Source organism: Pinus tabuliformis, chromosome 2_2, assembly GCF_031772625.1.
Source record: "Pinus tabuliformis cultivar Carrire ecotype Pingquan chromosome 2_2, CPIR1, whole genome shotgun sequence".
Taxonomy (NCBI): Eukaryota; Viridiplantae; Streptophyta; class Pinopsida; order Pinales; family Pinaceae; genus Pinus; species Pinus tabuliformis.
In genome coordinates, this window is record NC_142300.1 from 545,918,243 (window position 1) to 545,940,475 (window position 22,233).

Below are 22,233 nucleotides of genomic sequence, written 5' to 3' on the forward strand. Positions count from 1 at the left end.
TTGACTGCCATGGATTTTTTCCTTTTTTTCCTTCATGTTTTCCATGGTGATGTCACGAGCTCTTACTTCTAATGATTTCATGATGCCATGATGCATCTTATTATCATTATCATATCTTATAGCACAAGATATAGGAGCTTATGATAGGATCCTTTTGTGAGGGTTACTATCTTACTCACATGAGAGATTTGATACTCCCTCTTTCCTTGGCCCTTTTCTTTAGCTTCCTCCATCTTTCCAGTGATATGAGCTTTCTTTCCATATAACATTGAATCTTAGCTATAGTCTTCTTTCCTTCCTTTTCCTTTCTGAAAATGTTTGAGTGTTTTAACCTTCAACACTTTTGTCCTCAACTTGTCTTTTTCCATCTAGCATAGAAACCACAAGTTGTCAAATGAGGCAACTCTCTTGTCCCATGGACATTTGTTACCTTTCTTATTAGTTAATGATGATTATCTTCTTATCATCTCTCCAAATCTCACAATTGAGATTTTATGAAGATATCCCTTCATTCTTTGATACCTTCAATATGACCTACTTCATTGCATCATATATCTCTTTGATGTCTCCAATATTATTTTTTGAGAGAACCTTAAGAGTCCCTTCCTATGAAATCAGAGGAGACCCTTTTTATTGATATTCTCAATGACTTCTCTTATCTTTGAGGACCATGACTATCCTCCTTATTTCATGCAAGGACCTTAGGTTACCCAACTAGCATATTGATTTCCTTGCAAAATGAAGTCATTTAAACCAAGGATTGATAGTAAACATGAAAGAAACTTACTTGGCATGTGAAGAGGATATCTTCACCTTGTTGCTTCCTTGAATGATATCCTTGCTTGAGTTGCTTAGCATGACACAACTGAAATCCTTTTACAAGACTTCCTTTGAGACCTTCTTGCACTTTCCAGAACCAAGCACCATAACATAATTATGACATTACCAAAATTGCTTCAGACTATATGTTATTGAGATCACTTGAGCCTTGAGATATTTTGAATCCTCATACATCTGATTCTTATGATCATTGATATGACATATGACATCGATCATCTTATGGTACTGTCATATAGGTCGAACCAATCACTGTTTGAGATCAATTATAATAAAGTAGCAATGGCAAGGTGAATGATGAGATTACTCTTGACATCGAGCAACATCATGTGAACTACTATTTTTGTTCCAGACTTCTTATTACAGAGGTTATAACATTGTCAAATGGCACCTATACAGTGAAGCATTGTCATTGTAGTACCACCGAAAGTTTACCCATCTTCTTGACCGAGGTTCATATCATTGTGTTAGCACTAAATACTTGCTACACTAAAACTTCATTATTGCATTATCGCTTTGATCTTCTTACTGTGAAACCTTCTCAGTGTGGTGTCAACGAAACTTCATCAATGTAGTGGGACCGAAATGAAGTAGTACCCAAACTATGAGACAATGGAAAAACCAAAATCATCAAATTTCTTACCTGTAATGACATTGAAACATAATTTATGAGATCACCACAATATTCTTGTGAAAACCAAGCTTTTGTTGCTTTTGTTGCATCACCAAAAATATTCTCTTTGAATTTTTGTCCGAACTTATCTCTCTGAGATCATAAAACTAGAAGTAACATAGAGATATAGTGTTGAAACATTCATTGTGGTGACTTCAATCTTTTGCCCAAGATATAACTAACCCTTAAGTGTCACTGAGATGCCCTTGACTATAATCATATCTTTGATACCATGTTGAGAATTGGGTAGGGAAAAGATTATTTCGAATTCTCTTACATGACTACTACTTGTGTAACTCTTTCGGTATTATCATTGTCCTTTATTATTATTTATGCACAATACATCAAATAGAAATAAAATAAAAAATAAGAGCGGTGATACAATGATTAGGATTCAAGCCACAGCTAAAACCTCTCCCTCTTGGAGAGGAAAACCTGAAAATAATTCTTCTCATGTATTTTAAATTGACAATTACCATTACCAAGACATTGAACCTTCACTTAAGTATGCCTTCAAAACCATGTCGCTTTCCTTTGTTACCCTTCTCGTCCTCTCCTAATTTGATCCTTCTTTTCTGCATTATATTGTACTTGTTCCTTCGACTATGCTTAGAGAAATTCGGTCTTTATTTACGTAGACCTAAACAAGGTACTCTTTCTTGACTCTCTTCAATATACTACCAATACTTTTCTACACCCTTTAAGTTACACCTTGAATCCAAGGGTGAGCTCTATAAGTGCCTCAGCTCTTTATTATTGGATCACAGTTCCCTTTTTGAGTAGATTCCTCCTTCGCATTCTTGTCTTTAGACTTAGCTCAGAAAGAAATTCCTTTCTTCGCACTTTTTCACATAACTGAACTCGGTGGATGAGAACCAAAACAATGGTATATTTATCCTTCTTTCCTTCGTTGTCTTCCTCTATTATTTTGTTCTTTTTGTGGTCCTTCAATAGCACTGTAATCACAAAACTTCTCTGAACTTCATGGTGCCAAATGATGCCATAGTCCATCTATATATAGAGACAGTCTTACTTCTTCTAGGCCGACATGAATAAGGTAGGATCTTCAACATGTATTGAGCCATCTTCAAGGAGAAATATGACAAAGTTTTGAGGCATACTTTTACATCAATAATTCATCCTTTGAGTGTAACATCACTTCATATACATGACTTCTTTAATGACAAGATGACAAATCCCTAAATACTTCAAGAAGAATTCTTTGACCTATAGTAGAAAAACTCCTTTCTCATGAAACCCATGAGACAAGTATTACAAAAATACATTTTATTATCTTTGTCTTCTTCATTACATAAATTCATAATTACAAATCATTATGAAGACCGAACCTAGTTACATTCTACAACAGGTAGTGGATGTTCCAAGAATATGTCAAGAGACAAAAGCAAATTTTTGACATTGAAACTAGTTGACAAAGGTAATGTGACCTTTGCGACAACTCTCCTAGCAAAATAATTGTGAAAGGAGTGGTTAGTCTATCAAATGGTAAAGGTAAGGCCAACTTTTTTTATATGTTGATGGGTTGAAGCATAAATTGCCTAGTGTATCTAAGATGTGTGATCAAATCTATGATGTGATTTTTAAAACTAAAAATTGTCAAATAAATTCCATAGGTACAAGTTAGATAGCTGTTGAGGTTGTAATAACATACAATAATGTCTATGTGCTCAAAGAGAAGACAAAAAGGTGCTTCTTATCAAAGCTAGATGAGATTTGTTTATGCCACAAAAGGCTTAGACATCTAGTCTTTGATTAGATAGTTAAGCTAAGAAAGAAGAACATTGTCAAGGATTTTCCCAGTCTTTCAAAACTAGAGAATAAAATTTGTAAATATTTCCAATTGGGAAACCAAGATCGAATTCCATTCAATTAAAAGGAGAACTCGTCATCAAAGCCATTACAATTGTTACACATAGATCTATGTGAACCATATAGAATGCAGTCATACATAGGTAAATTATACTTTTTTTATGCGAATAATAGATGATTTCAGCAAGATGATATGGGGTACCTTCCTGAGAGAGAAATATGAAGCTTTTGAGAAATGAAAATATTTCAAAGCTATGGCTGAGAATGAAACTAATTGAAAAATGAAAAGCATAAGGGCTAAAAATGGAATGATTTCACTTCAAAAGAATTTGATGAATTCTGTAAAAATAATGGCATCAAGAGGAAGTTTACAATAGCATCGATTGCCCAACAAAATGGTGTAGCGAAAAGATAAAACAAATCAGTACAACAGTTAGCCAAAGAAATGATGACCGAAAGGAATGTTCAACAGAGGTTTTGGGCATAAGTTATTCATGTAAGAGTATGTATTCTCAACAAATCTCATTTCATACCCAATAGTGAAAAAACACCCTATCAGTTGTGGTATGGAAGACCTACATTAGTCAAACACTTCGGAGTTTTTTGTGGCAAATTCTACATAGAGAGAAATTATGAAAAACTTGGTAAGTTCAATGCTAGAGCACATGAAGGAATTTTTCTAGGATACTCACACAATAGAAAAAGATATAGATGCTACAATAAAGTCACAAAGAGTATCATCAAATGTATTGATGTAAATGTGGATGATCATGTTGATAAAGAAGAGAAAAAACCCGCAAAAAACAACACTAATGAACTGGTGAGCATTAATGAAGAGCATGATGAGGCAGATGCAGAAGAAAATGATGAATAACCCTCTAGTCCTTAAGCTAAATATTACCCAAGGTATGTACAAAAGCACCACCCATCTGATCAGATCATTGGTGAATTAAATTCTGGAGTGTAGACAAGAAGGAAGTTGCTAGATTCCCTCACGTAGGCACATGTTGCCCTGTTGTCCATGGAGGAACCAAAATATGTTGTTCAAGCTAGTCAAGATCAACATTGGTTAAAGGAAATGAATGAATAATTGGATCAAATAGAGAAAAATCAGACTTGGGAACTTTTTCCAAGGCCTGCTAACAAGAATGTCATTGGCACAAAGTGGGTTTTCAAGAATAAATTAAATGACCATGGAGAAGTGGTAAGAAACAAGGCTAGGTTGGTATGAAAAGACTATGCTCAAATAGAAGGCTCCGATTTTGATTAAATGTTTGATGTTGCTGCAATATTAGAAGCAGTAAGAATGTTTTTGACATTTTTTGCTTTAAAAAACTCAAAAATATATCAAATGGATGTCAAATATTCTTTTTCAATGGAGAGCTATAAGAGGATGTCTACATTGAGCAGCCAAAAGGTTTTCAGCTAACAGAGAAACCAGATTATGTTTGGAGACTTAAGAAGGCATTTTCTGGTGTCAACAAAGCCCCTAGAACTTGGTATTCCAATATAGACAATTATCTACTCAAGTATGGATTCAAAAGAGGTGCATCTGACAACAACTTATATGTCAAAGCAAAGAATAAAAAACTCATTGTGGTGGTTGTATATGTTGATGATATCATCTTTTATGGTGATTCATATTTGTTGAATAATGAATTTGCAACTAATATGAAGGCAGAGTTTGATATGTCCATGCTTGGAGAATTTTCCTACTTCCTTGGATTGCAAATTGCACAGACACCCATAGGGAAAAAAATTATTAAAGAAATTATCTCAAAGAAGTGCTGAATAAATTTTCCATGGAAGAATGCTCTTTAGTGAGGACTTCAATGGTGACAGGTTGCAAGCTTAGCAAGATGGATGAATCTCCAACAATAGACCAGACATTATATAGATCTATCATTGGTAGCCTCCTGTATCTGACAACTACAAGACCATACATCATGCAAGTCATTGCTATACTTGGAATATTTCAAGTAGTTCCCAGACAATGTCATCTACTAGCATCCAAGAAGATTCGTCTATATCTCAGAGCAATAATGGACTATGGGATGTGGTGCCCCAGTGGTAAGTATTTCTCATTAGTTGTTTATATCGATGTTGATTGGGTAAGTGATGTAGATGATCGAAAAAGTACAAGTGGAGGTGCCTTCTTTCTTGGAGAAAGTCTAGTTTCATGGTTGAGCAAGAAACTAGCTTCCATTCCTTATCTACAACTGAAGCAAAATATATTATAGTAGCTTCTTGTTGTGCTCAACTATTTTGGATGAAGTAGACTTTGCAATATGTACAATTGTTCTATGATCAACCTCTTCCCATTATTTGTGGCAACACAAGTGCAATAAGAATTTCCAAGAATCTATTTTTCACTCCAAGACAAAGCATATTCCAATCAAGTATCATTTCTTGAGGGAGCGGGTTACAAATGAGGTTTTGAAGCTACAACTTCAAAAGAACAAGTCGCTGATAATTTCACTAAGCCACTTCCTAAAGAATAGTTTGAGTATTTGAGGCAAAGATTGGGAGTTTTTCCTCTTGCCTCCCTACACTAGCTATTCCTTTAAGAGTAAGAAAGGAAATTGCTATATTTTAAGCATATAAAGTTGAATCTTCCAAGTCCACAGGATCAACATGGTAGAGAAATATTGTTGACACAAGGAGTATGGTGATAGGGGCAAAATGCTGGTGTATTTTCATTGATGTCAAAGGGGGAGAGATTCATAGTGATAAAAAAAAAGGTAAAAGGAGAGATCCATAAGTGAAAGGAGAGGTATTAGTGATAATAACATAAGCAGTAGCAGAAGAAGCAACAAAGAATAAGAGAAGTACATCTCGGGGAAAAAACTCAAAGGAGAGAGTTTAAGGATGTGTTTTTCTAAGGATGTTTTGTCTGATATTAGTGTTTCAATCAATTCCAAAGGGGGATAGCATTGGGAATATGTTGTCATTGATGTAAAGAAAAAACAACAGGTGGGAGAGGTGTCAAAAAGATGTCTCATGGACCAGGTTCTAGGCACAAGAAGAAGGGTCAAGATGTAGAATAATGCAGAGAGTTTGAAGCCATTTTTCAGGTAGTAGATGAGCTCAAAAGCCACATTAAACCCACTTAACTAGAAAATGATCTAAAAGAGATTTCCAATAGTATATATAAGTCTGCAAATGTCTACTCAAATCAAGAGATAGATGTAGTCAAAGTTGCGCCTACAAAATTCAAAATCCTTGAACCCTGAAAGGTTGAAATCCCCCAACTCTTTAGAAAATGAATTCCCAAAAGCTCTGGGCACTTTGGCATTCGGGTTCTATCTCAACATAACAAGATTGTTAGGCAAGCCATACCCAAAAGTTGAAAGAGCCAATACTAGAAGGATTCAAGTGGAGTGGGCCAACAAGGCAACACTATTATTGACATACATGAGCAACCAAGTGGCAGTGGGCCTACCACGGAAGCTCAAAAGCCTAAAAGCCCACAACAATAATAAGCCAAAGTAGCAAGCCTAAAATCCTAGAAACTTGAAACCCCGTAACCATATATTAAGTCATAAGGGTGACGGTCAAGTGGGTTAGCAGGGGATGTCAACTGAGATAACCCGTAATAGAGATTTTACCAACACATAGCAAGAATTATTTCATGGTAATCCATGCCTGGAAACCTAGAATCCAGTAACCTTTTAGAATTGGAATTATTGAAAAACATTGGGATTGATGGCTTCGGGAATCATAAGAGGAAGCAAGTCACACTACACATAAAATCATTTACAAAGGAAATTTCCTGCAAAACCAAGGATTGAGGGACACTTTCTCTCTCCTACAACATAATAGGTGGCAACATATTATTGGTCATAAGCGACATCAGCAACTGCCCATTGGGAGGTGGACACATGGAAAATAGTTTTGGTGTTTTTAGGTAACTAAAATTCCCATATATGAGTGACACATGGACCAATCATAGGTCAACACATGGCATGGATGACATCAGCATGGAATCACCCCAACAACATATCTCGTTGAGTCAAAACCCTACAGGTGCATGACACTCAATCACAATCAATAACATAGATCAACTCTCAACCAATCCAGTGGTGAGTGGCAGTGCAAAGGTTATCAAATATTAACAAACAAGGAGGTCCCAGAAGGCGGTTTCACAAAATGTGATCTATGGCTCATAATTATTCCTGTGGCACTTTCCTCGATTTCATAAACCACCAAGGGTGGTAGAAACCACAAGAAAATTTCTCAAAGAAGCAGGACATGTCAGCATGGATAGTTGTGAAGAAGAAACCAATAAGAGAAGACTGGAGAAAGCACATGTCATGGAGAAAGAGTAACCATGCCTAGAAGCCCAGATCTAATAACTTTTATGAATTAAATTTATGAAAGGGTCGAGATTAGGGGCTTCAGGTATTAGAGCCATCATACAATTTGTTTATAAAATGAATGCCAAGGGCTCGAATCCATTAACACAGGAAATAAGCCCTCGACAAGCCTTAATCAGGCTTAATGCCTACAGGATTTAGCCAATGGTCATGACAATCAATCCTATGGAAGGAAATATGACAAGCACCAAAGGAAAAGGAGCTAACGCCAATTTGACAAATTTTGCAACATTTTTTGTTATAAAAATAAAAGTCCCATGGAGATGTGTTTGACAACACGACTATTTTTAGTGGTAGCAGCATGTTAAAAGACCTTGAGGCCTAACATGGTTGGATGACTTGGCTACTTGATTTGGAAAGAATCACTTGGAGTGTAGAGAGAAGCACAGACAATTAAGAGGCATATCTACAATCTTGATTTTAACAAGATTACCTGTTAAGAGGCAGTTTTGGCGAACTACCTGTTAAGAGGCAATTTTGGTAGTTTTGGGCAGATTTGGAGGATCACTAACTTTAGTAAACCTCGGGTATCTTTTGTTAAAAACTAGAATGATAAAATAAACAGTAAAATAGAAGCTTGACTCAAAGATCAAGCCAAGAATTTCAGATCAGAGATTGAAAACTTGATGAGCACAGTCAGAGGACTAACTTGAACAAGACAGAGGCAAAAATATTGATTCGTGTAGAAATTCAAGAAAATAGCAAGAAGCCAAAATTAACAAAAGGAGAACTTTAAAAGTAGGCTTAATCAAGTAGAAGATACAAAATGTTTTTTTCTGAGACAAAGCTTCTAGTGCAACGAGGTGTTGGTTTGGTGATGTTACTATAGGAAATTTTTGAGAGGTGATTGAAGTAAAATTATATTTTGAAAGAGGAGAAGGAATTCATGGTTGTAGTATGAAAATGGATGAAAAATGAACCATTGAGCGTATAGCAAGTTGTAGCTTATAGATTAGGGGTTGGTTCTCCTTCTAGTGATTGTTGGTCAACAATTGCGGTTGTAGCTCAGTTGTAGCTGATAAATCAGGGAGTTGTAGCTTTTTGTTGGTTGTAGACAAAGAATTGTAACAATAAGTTGTAGCTTTCCCTATCAATGAATTGAATAGAAGTTTTGAAAATTTACTTGTTCTATGTTTGTTGCATTGAGACTATTGATTCATGTCGTGCTTATTTAAATTAATTGTTGAATTATTTAATGGTGTCCCAATATTCTTGCACAAAGTAAAAGCAAATTTTCAATTCACAAAAATTCCTACAATATTGGTTTACTCTCCCCTCTCAGTATTGTCCCTATTTCCAACAAAAGTAGGGATGTGTGGGGAGGGAGGAACACTTTCTTCTTGTTTACTAGTGTTCGACACACCTCCGTATAGTGATAAATAACCATAAATAATATTGTAGTTATTATCTTATACCTTAACGTAAACACTTTTGAACAAAGACCATAGATCTAATATCTATTCAAGTAGTGAGTTCAGTTTCTAAATTTATTCAAAGTTTAAGAAAAATTCATTTTGATGCAACAAACTATATGTGTGTGTGTTTGTGTGTGAAAAAAACAATTTTAAAATATAATATACTTCAATTGATAATTTTAAGTTCTTTGGTTGGGCTTGAAAACAATATTGCATGATTTGTTGATCCAAGGTGGCATTTGTAGATTTGGTATTTTATTTTCAAATATTAATTCATGTGCAATCTTGGCTAGTAAGAAATGGTATCAATTTTTGTAAATTTTCAAATCAATAATTTTAATAAGTATTGTTTAGTATTAGTATAATTTTAAATAGTACTACTGATCCATAAACTAGCGTGGATATTCCACTAGATAGTTCGTCACAATAGGTATGATAATATTATTAGAAATTTAAAAATTATACACTATTAAAGTTATATTAAACCTCTAGCTCTCTAAATTTAGCTATAAGTAGTACAGTCATGTGAATGGAAATTATGCAGAAAAGTAGAGAACGAAAAAATAAGCTCACGCACACACATAAGACACAAGATATTCTCTCTAAGAAACATTTCGGGAGAAAACCCAACTAGAAGGTGGGACTTCTTCGCTCTCATTCTCTGCCTAGAAATATGGATGCAGGTACAAAGAAGTAATGCATATGGCTCGTGGGCTGCTAAAATGCATAGATCCTCTCTGTGTGCTCTATGTCTTACCTCTCTTGGCTATATTTGATGAGGTATGGAACAAAATGCTCTCAAAAGAATGGAATGCCTCTTCCTCCTAGTGGTCTGGTTATACCATAACTCGATAGCCTACTAGTAGTTAGTTTTGACCACATCAACTCTCAACTATAGTTACAATATAGACTCCTCTAGAGTATTTTATATCACAAACACGTGGAGAGCCCCTCTTCCAACAATAATGGGGGTTGACGCGACATCCTCCTAAATTATAGGTGTGAAAACACGGGAGATCAACTTCTGAGTGGCATAAATTTTTCATACGGACTCCGATTGACGCGCTTCTTGCACCATTGGAAATATATTTATGTCTAGAAAAACATGAAATGGTGTTACACTAAAGCATCAAAGCTTTTACCCCCCAAAAAATTCATTTTATGGCCAAAAGGTTTGAGACCCCATTTTTCCAAACTAGGTCCCGCTGGTAAAAACAGTCCGATGAGTTGATTCCTCCACATTTTCCACCCTTAATGAATTGAGATGGATGAAAAACAATATAATGATCCAATCTAGATCACACCTCCACATTTTGGGAGGCTTTTGGTCCCAAAAATATTTTACTAAATGAGGCGAGGAAATTTTCCTCCACCTTCTCTCTGGTGTACCATTTAGCTTTGCTTGGATGTTGTCCCTTCAATCCAATATGCCAAAGGTTATGCTACCCCTATCTTGTAGTTATGGACCTCTTCTCCAAAAATATATCTTCTGTCAACTCTACCTAAGCATCTAGTGCCAAATCCTCCACAAAAGGTAGAACCTGTTCCTCTTCTTGATCTAGCATGGAAGGCTCATAGAGTTTCAAATTATTTACATTCACAACTGAGTAAATATGCATATATGGTGGTAAATTGAGTCGATAGGAATTATCACCCACCTTTTCAAGTATCTAAAAGGGACCGTACCTCAGAGCCTTTAGTTTTTTACTACGCCCCGACAACCTTTCCTTGTTCAACTGTAGCCATACTCTGTCTCCCACCTTGAATGATTTCTTTGCATGTTGATCATGCCTGGCCTTATACTTATGTTGTGACACCTGTAATGTTTCTTTTACCTCTAAATGGATCTATCTGATCTTCTCTATAAATTTTTCAGCCCTCAAAAAATCTCCTGTAAGATCTTCCCTCACTCCTCCTTGCTTCCCATATGCAATATCCAAAGGTGAAGGTGGAAAATATCTAAGAAAAGTTTCAAATGGGGACTTTCCTATAGAAGCGTGGACTACTATGTTGTGATAATGTTTTATATATATACCATATTTTCATCTCAAATCTTCAAATGCTTCTGGCTATATCCCCTTAGAAGTTGCACTAAATTCTTGTTGACTACTTCTATTTGGACATCTATCTAAGGATGGAATGTTTTAGATCTCTTCAACTTTGTGTCCATCTTCTCCCATAATGTACTGCATAATGCACTAAGAAATCTTATATCCTTGTCTAAAATGATGCCCTTTGGTATCCCAAAGTGCACCCACACCTATCCAAAGAACAAGTTTACTACTTCTTCCTCGTTGATGGTATTTTTACAAGGCATCAAAACACACATTTTGCTTAACCCATCAACTACCACGAACTGGTAGTCATGTCCCTTCCTAGTTGTTGGTAAACCTCCCACAAAGTCAATGGAAATGATTTCCCAAGGAAGAGTAGGTACAGGTAAGGGATGATATAGACCCTGTTTCCTGTTACTAGGCTTGTTGGTACAACAAAGCATGTGTCCTCTTATGAAGCTAGATACCTTCTCTTACATCTTGGGTCAATACACATACCTCTGAAAGATGGCCACGATATTCCCTACACCAAATTGATTTATAACCTTGGAGGTGTGAGCCTTTATAATCGGTTGCAATCACTCACATTTAGGAATTTATAGCTTATCCAGCCTATAGGGTAACCCACCCCAGAGATGGTAGTCAATGGTGTTGTCACCACCGTGCACATGATTGTGACTCTACAACTGTTGATACACCTCCTTGAAGTCCTCATCCTTTGAATATTCCTCTTTGTATGCATCATGGGTGAATGGATCCATGTGTATAAGAGTCCCCAAAGCTATGATATTTTATGTGGGTAGCCTTGAAATCATGTTGTTCAATGTGTTTGTGTTGCCCTTCTTATATTGATCACCAAATAAAACTGTTGTAAAACCCCATCCACTTGTAATATCTAGTTTGTTGTAGCTTACTCTAGGCCTACATGTAGTGTAACAGATGGTGATATGTGTGGATTACTGTCTCTTTTCCCATCAGATAATTCTTCCACTTCTTCACAGCTTACACCATGGAATAAAGCTCCTTGTCATAGGTAGGGTAGTTAAAAATTTCCCCATGAAATACTTCAGAATGGTAGCATACAAGCCTTCCGATATGCATCAAGACAACTCCCATAACATACTCACTCACATCTCCCTCCACTTCAATAGGTCGCTACAAGTTTGGTAATGCAAGAACTAGTGCTTGTATGATCTTCTTCTTAAACTCTTCAAAAGCCCTTTGTTTACCTTTTTCCCAATGGAAACTCTTGCCACTTGCTTTTATGGCGTGGAGCAATGTTGCTACCGTTGAAAATGAGGCTATGAATTTCCTCAGATATTGTGCTGCCACAATGAAACTTCTGACCTCATAAACATTAGTAGGCACCGACCATTTCATGATGGAATCCATATTGGAAGGATCTATGTTCATCTCTCCTCCACCGATCACATACCCCAAATACACCAAGGATTGTTGTGCAAACTCACATTTCTTGAGATTTTCTAATGGTTGGTGCTTCTTTAATGTTTCCAACACTTGCGTCAAATGTGAAATATGATCCTCCCATGCAACATTATATACTAGTATGTCATCCAAATAGATAATAACAAATGAATTGATAAAAGGTCGCAGTACATCATTCCTTGATCTCATTAATGTAGTTGTTGCATTACATAGGCCAAATGGCATGACCATTTTTCCTAGTTTTGAATGTGGTCTTCCATGTATCTTCTTGTTTGACTCAAACCTGGTGATATCTAGACTTCAAGTCCAACTTGGTGAAGTATTTTTCTTGTTGCAACTGACCCAACAAATCATCTATCTTGGGCAGGGGGTATCTATTCTTAAGCGTGATTTTTTTCAATGCCCTGCAATCTATACACATCTTCTAATTCCCATTCTTCTTCAACACAATAATGATGGGTGACCTAAAGGGTAATGTACTCGGTCAAATAACACCCTATTCTGGTAACTGCTACCATTGTTTCTTCATCTCACTTGCTTCTATAGCAGACTGCTTATACATCCTAATATTTGGCGATGGGTAATCTGGCAATAGTTGGATCTCGTGTTCCACTTCTCTCTTAGGTGGTAACCATTTATGCTCTCAGAACATATCCATGTATGCTTGTAACAAATCCTACAATTGTTTTTTTGTTTCATAGTACACCCCTCCATGGATGCCTTTTCTCTTACTGACTCCTCTACAGACTGACTTTCTCTTAAAAACATACTTCTTGTTGGTACTGATCAATTTCTTGGCTTGGTTGACACATACCAACGAATTTTTTGACTTTCCTTTGTGTGTGTTTATGATGAATTATTTTCCATCCTTGACGAGCCGATACTAGTTAGCTCTCCTGATGAACATTGCATCACACATGTACATGTATGGACTCCCAAACATGACTCCACATACATCAAGGGAACCACATCTAGATATACTTCATTAATAAAACCAGCACTGATACAACATCTAAATTTACACTGTTTTGTTACCTTTAGCTATGCACCCTTATTTACCCACCCCAATGGATATGGGTTTGGATGATAATGAATTTTGAGCCCCAAATTCTTGACCATCTCTACTACAATGAGATTCGACTACGATCCTGAGTCAAACAAAGCATCAATCTTTTTCTTCTTTACATGTAACTTTATGTCAAAGAGTCTGGTCATTTCCTTCTCTTCCTGTTGCTAAAGGCTACTCTGATTCACCTCCTTCTGCACTGATGTACATATGATATTCTCATCCACATCTGAGCTACCTTCAACTTGGTTTCTCGAATTCATGGCCATGAGATTCTTCTTATTGTTATCTTTCTTCTTTTTCTTTGGTTTAGCTCTAGATGAAACTTCCAACACTTCTCCTCTGTATGGCCATAAATGTTGCTGAGATTTCTAGGATCTCTACACTCCTTGGAAGCATCATGTTTCTCCTTCTACGCCGATCCACTTTATTGTGCTCTGTGTAGGCCTATGTTTTATAGGTATCGCACTTGTACACAAGCCTCATCCATTGATTTGGGCTTGAACAACATCACTTTCTGACGCAAATGGCGATGCAGACCCCTCAAATACTTGAGTACTTCTAGGTTCTTTGGAGAGATATCCAACATTATAGCCATATTTTTGAATTCCGTGGTGTACTCCTGCATTCTTTGGCCTGGCTTTTGCTTGAAGTAATGCCACTAGATCCACTGGTCCTCCACATACCCAATGGGATAAAACCGTGACTTAATGAGGCTTTTGAAATCCTCCCACTTAGTCACTAGAGGTTCTCCCTCCAACCTCAAGGTTTCCATGTGGGTCTCCCACCAAGTCAATGCATGGCCCTCTAATTTCGGATGTGTGAATGTGACCTTTTTCCCTTCCTCGATCTGATGGACACTAAAATAAACTTTCAGTTGCTACAACTAATGGTTCATCTTTAGAGCATCGATCTCATTGTGATACGACTTGATATCGAATTTTGCTTCCATTTTAAATAGGGTATGTGATTGGTTCACGACATTCGAACTGGGTTGATATTTTTTCGGGTCCTTCCTTTGACTGGTTCTCTATTTCTCCACGATCTTCTGATCCCTATTCTCATTTTTCCTCTGCATTCAACCCCCCATCTTCTCCAAATATCTCTAGCTTTCTATTCAAGGCCACCATGAGGAGGCTTACATTGCGGTTGATATCTTCAACTTGTTGTTCAAACTACGTAAACATCTCCTTTGCAGGATCATGAGTTTCATTTACAGATTCATCGACCATGATTAGGGTTTTACAATTTTCGGCCTTGCCGATCTAGATCCTTGCAATATCCAAGAAATACCCAAAGAAACCTGCTCTGATACTAAATTATTTGTAAACTGTCGTGGATATTTCACTGGAGATTTTGTCACAACAAATCTGATAATATTACATTATAAATCTAAAAATTTTACACTATTATAATTATATTAAACCTCTAGATATGTAAATTTAACTGTAATTAGTGCATCTATGCGAATGGAAATTATGCAAAAAATTAAAGAATGACAAAATAAGCTCATGCACAGGAAAACCTTTTGGGAGAAAACTCGACTGGAAGGTGAGGTCGCCTCGCTCTCTTTCTTTGTTTGGAAATATGGTTGCAGGTACAAAGAAGTAATGTCTGTGGCTCATGGGATACTACAATGCACAAATCTTCTATGTGTGTTCCACCTCCTATCTCTCCCAACTATCTTTGCTCAACTATGGAACAAAATTCTCTCGAAAGAATGAAATACCTCTTCCTCCTAGTGGCTCGATTATAACAGAACCTGATAGCCTATTAGTGGTTAATTTTGACTACATCAACTCTTAACTAGAGTTACAATATAAAGTCTTCCATAGTATTTTACATCAAAAACATATGGTTATCCCATTTTCCATGAGTAATGGGGGCTAATGTGACATCCTCCCGAATTCTAAGTGTGAAAATAGGAAGATCAATTTTGATTGATGCACTTCTTGCGCCATTGGGAATATCTCTGTGTGTAAAAAAAATGAAATGGTGCCATGCGGAAGCGGCCAAGTTTTACCCCAAAAAATGTCATTTGATGACTCAAAATGCTCCCAGATGTTTGAGACCTCATTTTTCCAAACTTAGTCTTGCCTGTAAAAATGTTCCCATGAGCTGATTACTCCACTTTTTCAACTCCAAATGCATCGAGATGGATGACGAAACAATTTAATGATCTAATCCATATTAGCTAATTAGTATTTCAATGTTTTTAATAAGTACTATTTATAAATAAGTTGATGTAGAAATGTGTTTTAATAATATTTCTTTGTAATCAATATGCCATAATTGTTAGCATTTTTTATTAGTAAATTTTGCTTGATGTAAGGCTTCTTTGAAACCATTATGATGTTGGGTGTGTGTTATGTTGTGACAACCCCCCCTCGTTATGGCAGCCGAAACGGGGGGTATGGGGGGGTGACATGGGGGGCGGCAGCCCTCCCTGTTAGGGGGTTTACAGTGGGGTGGTGGCTCCCCTACACAACGTTCGGGGCAACGCCCTGGGAAATTTTTTTTGGACCCTGTATTAGGTGGGTGGACCTACCTATGATTTTTTGCATGGGTTTTGCACATGGTTTTGGGCATGATGGTTTTCTGCCCATTGTATCTTGTAGATCTAGTCAAGGGAACTACAATTATGTTCTACTCCAGGGTTAATGGATTGGGGTTTATGAATGCTTCGACATGTTTATATATGTATTGTAACATTGAAAGGAACATAATGAAAAATCAATCTGGTAGGCCTGGTTTTGGGATCCAAGGGAAATCTCTGCGTATTTGTTTTGTATTTCTCGCCATTTTATATTTTTTGTTTTTGAGAATTCATTTGCAGGTAATTTTTGTACAGGGTTAAAACCTACATATGAACCATTGAACTTGTATGACATATATTTAGCAATTCTCCCATTTGATCATCATTAGTCTTGCAAGTGAATTTATTGGGAAAAATAATGATGTTCTTAAGTGTATAATTTCAAAACATTAGTTTTGGGTGGATACATTGGACAACTTACATAAAATGAAAATATTTAAAATTTAAATCTACATAACTATATTTGTTGCAGCCCACAGGGCTTTGGATTGACGGTGAATGGGTGCACTGTTAAGGCACTCCTTGCGATAGGTCACTGGTTCAAATCCCCCGTGGGTTCTTACCTACCAAAAAAAACTATATTTGATGCATGCACATCACATTAATTTGTATTGTATTTCTGTCGTTAAATAAACTAACAGAATACTATAAATATTCAAATTGATACAAATAGTTAAATGAGACCGTAGTAATGATGAAATAATAGAGAATGAAACATACATGGTTTAGTCAACACCACTATTGCTTATGTGGCACCGTCTCATTTGATATCGGGCTATAAATATCTCCAAAAAAAACCATTTTGTTTAGGGTCTGATTTTATTCAACCCCGCGAGCTCTCTGCATAATGGACCTTGTGCCTCGCAAGCTATGCGACCTTGCATCTCACAATCTGTCAATCTATATCGTGAGGCCTCCACCATTAATCGTTATCATCAGAGCACTAACATAGACTCTAGTATCCACTATAAATCAATCATGACAATGATCACATGCAATGTTAGAGTCTTTACAACAACCAATCACGTACTTTAGTTTTCCCTATTTAAAAATTATTTTCCAATGTATCACAAATACCAAAATAAAATATCACATCAAAACTAGCCAATACAAACATAAGAATAAAATTTACAAAAATTAGAAAGAAAAAAATAAATTTACAAGAAAATAAAATATTTAATATTTTTTTTAAAAACACTTATTAAAGTTACAAAACCTTTAAAAACTCCAAAAACTAATGTAGTTGGGATCACGCAACTGCCGCTTGTGCCTCATAGTACCACTTGGACATCACAAATATGAAATCAGAGAAGATGGTGGGAACAATTCTCCAAGGCTGTGGAAAGGAGTTCTTAAGAACTCTTTTGCCTCATCCATTGGACAAGCGAATATTATTAAGTGAGTTTGCATTTTCGCAAGCATCATTAAACTAATCCAATTTTAAAATGACAATTAAGCATAACCTTAAGAGTCTGGTATCAGAAGAAACAAATATTAAAGCATGATCTGTGGTATATGGCAGCGTCGGTTAATATCAAAACCTTCTTGTAATATACAAACAATATAATTTAACAGAATATAATTTAATTTTAATTTAATATTCAAAGTTTACACATTAAATTTTTTATATTTTTTTAATCAATTTTTTAATTTTTTTGTTTTTACAATAGACAGCACTGCATTACATCTTGATTGTGAGAGAGAGCCCAAGTAGTAGAAAGTACTGAAATGAAGAGATTCATGAACAACATATTGATTAAGAGGAGCTCGCACGATTCAAGACTAATCTGTTGATTAAAGGCAGCTCTCGCATCAACATTGCTTTGCAATCCAACTACAACCGAGCGTTATTTAAGAATTTCAAATCTAACCGTTAATGCTTATTACGGCTATGATCCATGATCTAATAAAACAAAAATAGAAAATAAAATTCAAATTAAACGGTTGCATGCCATTTTCACTATGATCAAACAACCATTCTAGGTGATGCTTTTGTCACGATGGCTGACAGCTTCCATTTCAAATTTAATTTATAATATCCAAATCTAGCTAGCCATTCAAATTTAATTTATAATATCTAAATCTAGTTAGCAACCAAGTCACCCATACGTGAACGTGAGGTTGATTAAGCATTTTTATTAAGATTAGTATTAGCACAACCATATTAATAAATGTGATTGATATACATAAAAAGGGTATAATTATGATTATTATTATTAATAAATATTACTTTTATTATTAGTTAATATTATTATTTTTATTATTAACAACATCATTAATTAATAAATAATAATAATAATTCATTCATTCATTTTTATAATTATTATAGGCCCTTTAAATTAATATTACAGAGCCAGGGGATTATTGATATTATTAATACTAAAAACCAAAGGGATTATAAACCCAAAGGAATAATATTAAACCCAAGTGAATAATATTAAACTCTATGAATATGAACCCTAAAATAAGCATGGTTGGCCCTACTTGACCATGGCTAGTTTTCATATTGAGACAATCCTTGTCACAATGTGATGTTCAACCATGGTTGACCATGATTGATTTTCAAATCGAGAGAATATTTGTCACAATGTGACATTTTACCATGGTTGACCATGCTTGATTCTCATATTGAGACAATATTTGTCACAATGCAACATTTGACCATTGTTGACCATGGTTGGATATGATTGGTTGGGATTATAAACCTAAGTGAATAATATTATACCCTAGGAATATGAACCCTTAGATTAATAAACCCAAGGGATCGATATTATAAACCCAATTGATTAAAATTATAAAGCCAAGGTATATAAACCTGAAGATAAATATTATAAACCCTAAAATAAACATGGTTAACCATGGTTGATTTCCATATTGAGATAGTCCTTGTCACAATGCGACGTTGGACCTTGATTGACCATGATTGATTTTCATATAAAGACAATCTTTATCACAATGCGACGTTGGACCATGGTTGATTTTCATACTAAGACATTCTTTGTCACAATGCGATATTTGACCATGGTTGACTATAGTTGGTTATGAACGGACATGGTTGACCATGATTGATATTATAAAGGAAAGGGAATAATAAACCCAAGGGATTGATATTATAAATGCAGGGGAATAATAAACCCAAGGGATAAATACTAAAACCCCAAGGGATTATTAACCCAAGGGAATAATATTAAATCCAAGGGATTAATATTATAAACCCTAAGATAAATATTAATAACACTAAAATAAATATGGTTGACCATGGTTGATTTTCATATTGAGACAATCCTTGTTAGAATGCAACATTAAACCATGGTTGACCATGATTAACCATGGGTGATTTTCCTATAGAGAAAATCTTTGTTAGAATGCAATGTTCGACCATAGTTGACCATGAATGACCATGTTTGATTTTAAAAAACATGGTTGATCATGGTTGACCAACATTGACCATGGTAAACCATGGTTGACCATAATTATCATATTGAGACAATCTTTGTTATAATGTGACATTGAACCATGTTTAAAGCAATGATTGGTTTTCATATTGAGACAATATTTGTCACAGTGCGATGTTAGACCATGGTAGACCATTATTGAAATTATAAAACATGGTTGACCATGATTGGACATGATTGACCATCATTGATATTATAAACACAAGAGAATAATAAACTTTAGGGATTAATACCAAAAACTCAAGCGATTAGAAACACAAGGGAATAATATAAAACCCTAGGAATATGATCCCTTAGATTAATAAACTCAAGGGATTGATATTATAAACCCAAGAAAATAATAAATCCAAGGGATAAAAATTATAAACCTAAGGCATATAAACACTAAGATAAATATTATAAACCATAAAATAAACATGGTTGACCATAGTTGATTTCCATATTGAGACAATCCTTGTCACAATGCGACGTTGGACCATGTTTGACCATTCTTGACCATGATTTATTTTCATATCAAGACAATATTTGTCACAATGCTACATAGGACCATGGTTGGTTTTCATATTGAGACATTATCTATGCTAATAAAAATATTATAAACCTAAGGGATTGGTATTATATACCCAAGAGAATAATAAACCCAAGGAATTAATATTGAAACCCCAAGGGATTATAAGCCCCAAGAGAATAATATTAAACCCAATGGATTAATATTGTAAATTCAAGGTATATAAATCGAAAGATAAATATTATAAATCGTAAAATAAACATGGTTGACCAAGTTTGATTTTCATATTGAGACAACCTTATCACAATGTGACTTTGGACCATGGTTGACCATGGATGATTTCCATATTGAGACAATCCTTGTCACAATGCGACGTTTGATAGTGGTTGATGATGCTTGACCGTGATTGATTTTCATATTGAGACAATCTTTGTCACAATGCGACGTTGGGCCATGGTTGGTTTTCATATTGTGACAATCTTTTTCAAAGTCTGACATTTGACTATTGTTGACCATGGTTGAACATGATTGATATTATAAACCCAAGGTAATAATAAACCCAAGGGATTGATATTATAAACCTAAGGGAATAATAAATCCAATGGATTAAAATTATAAATCGAAGGTATATAAACCTTAATATAAATATTATAAACCCTAAAATAAACATCATTAACCAAGGTTGACCATTGTTGATTTCCATATTGAGACAATCCTTGTCACAATGCGATTTTGGGCCATGGTTGACCATGCTTGACCATGATTGATTTTCATATTGAGATGATCTTTTACAAAATATGACTTTGTACCATGGTTGATTTTCATATTGAGACAATCTTTGTCACAATGCGACATTTGACCATAGTTGACCAAGGTTGGCTATGATTGACCATGGTTGACCATTATTGATATTATAAAATCAATGGAATAATAAATGCAGGGATATTATAATATCAACCCAAGCGGATAATAAATCGAAGGGATTAATGCTAAGACCTCAAGGGATTATGAACACAAGGAAATAATATTAAATCTAATGAACTAATATTATAAACCCAAGGTATATAAACCCTAAGAAAAATATTAAAAACACTAAAATAAGCATGGTTGACCATGGTTGAACGTGGTTGATTTTCATATTAAGACAATCATTTTCCCAATGCCATGTTGGATCATGGTTGACCATGCTTAACCATGGTTTATTTTCATATCAAGACAATCTTTGTCACAATGTGACATTCGAAAATGGTGGCTCATGATTGGTCATGGATGACCATGTTTGATTTTATAAAATATGGTTGACCATGGTTGACTAAGGTTGATCATGATTGACCATGGTAGACCTTGGTTAACCATGATTATCATATTGAGACAATCTTTGTCATATTGTAACAATGGACCATGGTTGAAACAATGATTGGTTTTCATATTGAGACAATCTTTGTCACACTGTGACGTTGGACCATGGTAGACCATGATTGAATTTATAAAACATGCTTGACCATGATTGGCCATGGCTAACCATGATTGATATTATAAACCCAAGGGAATAATAAACTCCAGGGATTAATACTAAAATCCCAAGTGATTATAAACCCAAGGGAATAATATTAAACCCTAGGAATATGAACCCTTAGATTAATAAACCCAATGGATTGATATTATAAACCCGTTGGATAAACCCTAAAATAAGCATGGTTGACCATGGTTGATTTCCATATTGAGACAATCCTTGTCACAATGTGAAGTTGGACCATGGTTGACTATGTTTGACCATGCTTGATTTTCATATCGAGACAATATTTGTCACAATGTGACATAGGTCCATGTTTGACCATGGTTGATTTTCACATTGAGGCAATCTTTATGTTAATAAAAATATTAATAAATATTATTATGCTAATAAAAATATTATGAAATATTGTAAATTCAAGGGATTGATATTATAAACCCAAGGGATTAATATTAAAATCGTAA